This window comes from Vombatus ursinus, unplaced genomic scaffold, assembly GCF_900497805.2.
Source record: "Vombatus ursinus unplaced genomic scaffold, bare-nosed wombat genome assembly UNPS02014807.1, whole genome shotgun sequence".
Taxonomy (NCBI): Eukaryota; Metazoa; Chordata; class Mammalia; order Diprotodontia; family Vombatidae; genus Vombatus; species Vombatus ursinus.
This window is the reverse complement of record NW_020954585.1, coordinates 64,031,707-64,038,275: the sequence shown is the minus strand read 5'-3', so window position 1 is coordinate 64,038,275 and position 6,569 is coordinate 64,031,707. Positions and strand designations below refer to the sequence as shown.

The following is a 6,569-nucleotide window of genomic DNA, read 5'->3' as shown; positions in this document are numbered from 1 at the left end:
GTCCCTGTCCAAGATTGCTATGTAAGATTTCAAGGAACTTCCATTTGGGTAAGAATTAGAACCCTCTCTTAGTTAAGCTGATTTACTTCCTTCAAAGTGGAAGAGCTTCTTCACTCTGTATTATCTGGTATATATTCTCCTAGACATACTGGCTCTAAATTCTATTTTGCTTTGACTTGGGTAAATGGGTTTCTTAAGTTACCTGCTAAGTGTGTTCATTGTGGAACTGGTATCAGTGGGAAATGAGTCAAGCCTTGGATATAAAGGTTGGAGTCCTCCTTCCTCCCAAAATAAAACACTAATCAAAAATTAGATTGAACCTGAAAACCACATCCCCTAGACTAATAATATTTAAAGGAGTAGATAATTCTAATCCAGTACGTCCTCTTTCTCTAAGGAAAACAGAGTGGCCCCAACTGTCTCCAACCTCCTACTTTTCCTCCTGCCAGGAAATAAAGACTCCCTTGGAGAAGGGTAGGGGAAGAAGAGGCTAGAGGTGTCTATTTTGCCTCCTTCTGAGCCACACAATGAAACCTCCAAGTTACGTGGCAGGGGCGGAGGGAGGAGAAGGGGCGGAAGAGGGGAGGGGACACAGCCCTCACCAAACAAGCAAAATAGCAACTAAAAATTAGAGAAGTTATACAGATTTGAATAAACAAGAGAAATGCCCAAGTTAATGAGCTCTTCTAATAGGAGCAATATAAGATTTCAGCTCAAACCTAGAGAGAAACACTTATCTCACCCAAAGGGAAATTCTCTCTTCAAAATTTCTAGCTGGAAATCAAGGATGTGTTGAGTAGCACATCTGCAGCTATCAAAAGTATTTCTTGCTCTCCTCTTCTGTGTCTCCCCTTGAAGAATTTGGAACCACTGCTACTCCTCAAATACTGTTTGTTTCTGTCAAGTCAGCATTCTCTCTGCTGTCATATCACATATACAGCAGCACTACACAAAACACACTCTGGGTAGTCTGGAAACCCGGGTTGCCAGGGCTGTTGCACTGGCTGGGTGTACTACAGAAGTTTGTTATTCAAGCAGTACCTCAGTACTGTACACCTATCCTTTTATTTTTTCCTGACTATTGAACTTCCTTGGGGGGCAGCTAGGTGGCACAGTGGATAGAATACCAGCCTGGAATCAGGAGGACCTGAGTTCAAATCCGACCTCAGACACATAACACTTATTAGCTGTGCGACTCTGGGCAAGTCATTTAACCCAAACTGCCTCACCCCCCAAAAAAAAACCAATTGTTGAACTGGCTATTGAACCTCCCGATAGTGGCTACTCAAACTTTCTCTCCTTTTCTCACTCACTTCTCATGTCCCCCTTCCCTCACTGAAAAAATTAAGGCCCTCATGGCTCCACTAAGTGTATTTTAGTGTGCCACAACCCCTCCAATACTGATTATTCTTATCTTTTGTAATCTCTTCCAATCTGCTGGGCATGTGGTGAAATCTTAGTCATTCTGAGTTGTATTTTCTTATTAAAATATATTTTGATATTTAATGTTTTTATAGCACCAAAATTTCATCCCTCTCTTCTCTCCCAGAGACACACCTTATATACCAAAGAATATTTTTTTTTAAAAATGAAGATTAAGAAAAAAATGAACAATACACCAAAAAAGCAATATAAACCAGAAAGAGCAAAAACAGAGAAAGAAAACTACAGACCAATTTCCCTAATGAATATTGATGCAAAAATTTTAAATAAAATACTAGTAAGGAGATTACAGCAAAAAATCACAATGATCATACACTATGACCAAGTGCAATTCATACGAGGAATGCAGAGCTGATTCAATATTAAGAAAACTATCAGTATAATTGACCATATCAATATGAAAAACAACAAAAATCACATGATTATACCAATAGATGCAGAAAAGGCCTTTGACACTAGTAGGCATAGGACTAAATGGAACTTTCCTTAAAATAAGTAGTATCTATCCAAAATCATCAGCAAGCATTATATTAAAATAAGCTAGAACCCTTCCCAATAAGATCAAGGGTGAAGCAAGGATGGCCAATATCACCACTCTTATTCAGTTAGAAATTCTAGCTATAGCAATAAGAGAAGAAAAACAAATTTAAGGAATTAGAATAGGCAACAAGAAAACAAAACTATCACTCCTTGCAGACAATATGATGGTATACTGAGAGAATCCTAGAGAGTCAACTAAAAAGTTAGTTGAAACAATTAACAACTTCAGCAAAGTGGCAGGATATAAAATTAATCTATACAAAATTCAACAGGAAGAGATAGAAAGAGAAATTTCATTTAAAATAACTGCAGACGATATAAAATACTTGATAGTCTACCTGTCAAGATAAACCCAGGAACTATATGAACACTTTTCATACAAATCAAGAGTAATCTAAGCAATTGGAAAAATGTTCATTGTTCATGGGTAGGCTGAGCCAATATAATAATAATAATGATTCCACCTAAATTAATTTACTTATTCATTGCCATACCGATCAAACTACCAAAAAAATTATCTTATAGAGCTAGAAAAAAAAACAAAATCCAACCAAAAGGAAAAAAAAGTCAAGACTATCAAGGGAATCAATGAAAAAAAAATATGAAGGATGTATCTTAGCTGTATCAGATCTCAAACTGAAAACACAAAGTGGTCATCATCAAAACAATCTAGTACTGGCTAAGAAACAGAGTGGCAGATCAATGGAATAGATGAGATGCACAACACATAGTAGTAAATGACAATAGTAATCTAGTGTTTGATAAACCCCAAATCCAAGCTTTTGGAACAAAAATGCACTATTTGGAAAAAAATTTCTGGGGGCAGCTAGGTGGCACAGTGGATGGAGCACCTGCCCTAGAGTCAGGAGGACCCAAGTTCAAATCCAGGCTCAGACATATAATACTCACTAGCTGTGTGACCCTGGGCAAGTCACTTAACCCCAATTGCCTCACCCAAAAAAAAATGCAAAAAAAAAAATTTCTGGGAAAACTGGAAAGCAGTTTGGCAGAAATTAGGTATAGACCAACATCTCACACCATATATCAAGATAAGGTCAAAATGGGTATGTGTTTAGACATAAAGGGTGATATCATAAGCAAATTAAAGGCACATGGGAAATTTTTACCTCTCAGAGAGGAGAGAGAGAGTATTAAGGGATGTACAATGGATAATTGATTACATTAAATTAAAAAGGTTTTGCACAAACAAAACCAATGCAGCCAAGACTAGAAGAGGAAAAAAATTTTACAGCAAATTTCTCCGATAAAGGCCTCATTTCTCATATATAGACAACTGAGTCAAATTTATAAAAATAAGCACCATTCCCAATTGATAGTCAAAGGACATAAACAAGCAGTTTTCAGAAGAAGAAATCATATAGTCATGAAAAAAATGATCTAAATCGCTGTAGATTACAGAAATGCAAACAAACAACTCTGAGGTACCACTACATACCTATCAGATTGGCTAATGTGACAGAAAGGAAAATGACAAATGCTGGAGAGGATGTAGAAAGAGGGACATTAATGCATTGTTGGTGGAGCTGTGAGCTGATCCACCTGTTCTGTACAGCAATTTGGAACTATACCCAAAGGGCTATAAAATTGCATACTCTTTGACCAGGCAATGCTGCAGTTGCTGTTTTTGCTATTATTTGTCCTTTGTTCTCAAAGAGGACCATGACATTAGGAAGGTGACACCATGACTTGCAAGTCAATTAGCTTTAAGTGAGGCAGCAATGTGCAAAGTCACCAGCTTCACTATCTCCTCTGGATCCATGAAAGTTAGCACTCCCCTTGATAAAGATGAAAGAGGTCTTCGTGGCCTTTACAACACATATATGGTTAAGGCATTGCCACCTACTCTGTGGCATCTAACCATGACAGAGCAATACCACCAATTGGTCTATACACCAAGGGATCAAAGAAAAAGGACTTATATATACAAAAATATTTATAGCAACTCTTTTTGTGGTGGCAAATAAATAGCAATCAAAGAGATGCTCATTAATTGGGTAATGGATGAACAAGCCATGGCACAAAATTATGGTGGAGTACTATTGTGCTATAAGAAATGATGAGGGGGAGTTTTGGAAAAACATGGGAAGACCTATACGAACTGATACAGAGAGAAGTGAGCAGAACCATAACATTGTACACAGTAAGAACAATATTGTAACAATGATCAACTATGAAAGACCTAGCTATCTGATCAATACAATGACCCAAGCCCATTCTGAAGGATTTATGGCGAAAAATTCTATCTACCTCCAGAGAAATATCTCATGAAGTCTGAATGCAGATTTTTTTGAAGTGTAATTTTTTCACTTTATTTTTCTTGCTTTTTTTTTCAACATGGTTAATATCAAAATGTTTTGCATGATTTCATATGTATAACTGATATCACATTTCTTCACAATGGGTGATGGAGAAAATTTGGAACTGAAAATTTTAAAAAAAGAATAAATAATTCAGAAAGTTTTTGGAACAAAAAAATATATATATGCAATGTTCCAAAATCCATGACCACCCACTTCTGCAAAAGAGTGGGGTTTTCTATCTCTTCTTTGACTTATGCTTGTTCTTTGTAATTTTGTAACATTCACTTTTATTTTGTGATTGTTCTTTCCATTTACATTGCTGCAGTCATTGTGTAGTTTTCTTGGTTCTGCTTAATTCACTCTTCGTCACTTCATCTAAGTCTTCTTTGTATTCATATTATTTCTTACAGAACAGTAAATAGGGCAGGTAGGTGGTGCAGAGTGTGGAGCACTAGGATTGGAATCAGAAGACTCATCTTTCTGAATTAAAATCTGGCTTCAGACACTTACTAGTTGTGTGAACCTGGGCAAGTTAATTAACCCTGTTTGCCTCATTTCCCCATCTGTAAAATGAGCAGGAGAAGGAATTGGCAAATCACTCCAGTATATTTGTCAAAAAAACCCCAAATGGGGTCATGAAGAGTTGGACATGACAGAACAACAATATTCTATTACATTCATGTGACACAATTTTGCTTTGCTATTCCTCAATCAATGGATATGTTTTCATTTCTTTACTATTATAAAAAGTGCTGCTACATTTATACGTGTATGTGTGTGTATGCGTGTGCATGCGTGTGCGAGAGAGAGCACGCATATATAGTGGCTTTCTTGTCAATGACCTCTTTGGGCTATATGACTAATAGTGGACTCTTCAGGTTAAAAAGGGTATGATGAACATTTTGGTTACTTTATTTGCATAATTCCAAATTGCTTTCCAAAAATGGTCGCACTAATTCACAGCTCTACTAAAAATTCAGGATCATGCCTCTCTTCCTTCAATGCCTCCAATATTGTCTACTCTCATCTTCTGCCTTCTTGGCTACATTGCTTGCTGTGAAAGGAAACTGAGTTGTTTTAATTTGCATTTCTCCTATTACTAGTGATTTGGAGCTCTTTCATATGGTAATTAACAGTTCACCATTCTTTTGAGAAGTTTGTTCACATTCTTTGACCACTTCTATGTTAAGGAATTGATTTTTGTGATTTGGAGCAATCTTTCCATATGGTTGCTAATAATTTGTCATGCCATTTTTGACCTTCTTATCCACTTATCTACTGGAGAATGACTGTCAAGAGGCAAATTTAGGGTATTAGCTTTAATTTGCATTTCTCTAATTATTAGTGATTTGTAGCATTTTTCTTATTGCTTGTTTTTATTTGGCCATTTATCTGGTCATTTATTAAGTGACAGCTGGTGGTGCAATGGATAGAGCTCAAGACCAGTTCAAATCTGCCCTCAGATACTTAACAGCTGTGTGACCTTGGGCAGGTCATCCAAACTGCCTCAATTTCCTCAATTGGAAAATGGGGATAATAGCACCTACTTCACAGGGCTGTTGTGAAGATTAACTGAAATATTGGGGAAGGGGGGTGACGAAGCACTTAGCACAGTGCCTGACACATTGTAAGCTTATAAATGCTTATTCTCCTCCTCCCCATCCCCCCCTTCCCTATGAATTGAGGAATGGCTTATTCTTATAAATTTGAATCAGTTACTTAAATGTTAGTCAATAAATATTTATTAAGTGATGACTATGCGCCAGGTACTGTGCTAAGTGCTGGGGATATAAATACAAATAAAAGCAAAGGCAGTTCACTGCCCTGCAGGAGCTTACAATCTAATGGGGGAAGCTGGGTGGCAGAGAAGGAACTTGACATAAGGTCTCAGAAATGAGAACTTAATCAGAGAAATTGGCTGTAATTATTCTCCCTCAGTTGTTTCCTTTCTAATCTTAGTGCATTGGTTTTGTTTGTACAAAAACTTAAGTTAATATGTAATCAAAATTGTTTTATCTTTTGTGATCCTCTCCATTCTTGTTTGGTCATGAAGCCTTCCCCTATCCAGAGACTTGAAAGGTAATCTGTTCCTTGTTCCTTTAATTTATGTGACTTTACATGTATCTATTTCAAGCTCACCTGGGTGTATTGTGGGAATTGTTGCCTTTACTTGTGTCAATTCCATACCATCCAGCTTGACCATCTCTTATCTCTCTAATTTCATCTTCTTATCTACTGGCTCCCTTTTTGCTGCCTTCATTACAA

The 6,569-nt window shown here is 36.9% G+C and overlaps 1 pseudogene; it reads left to right on the top strand.

The window, feature by feature from the left end:
• Nucleotides 1–3,754: 3,754 nt before the first annotated feature.
• On the top strand, nucleotides 3,755–3,873 carry LOC114052533 (annotated as a pseudogene).
• Nucleotides 3,874–6,569: the final 2,696 nt, after the last annotated feature.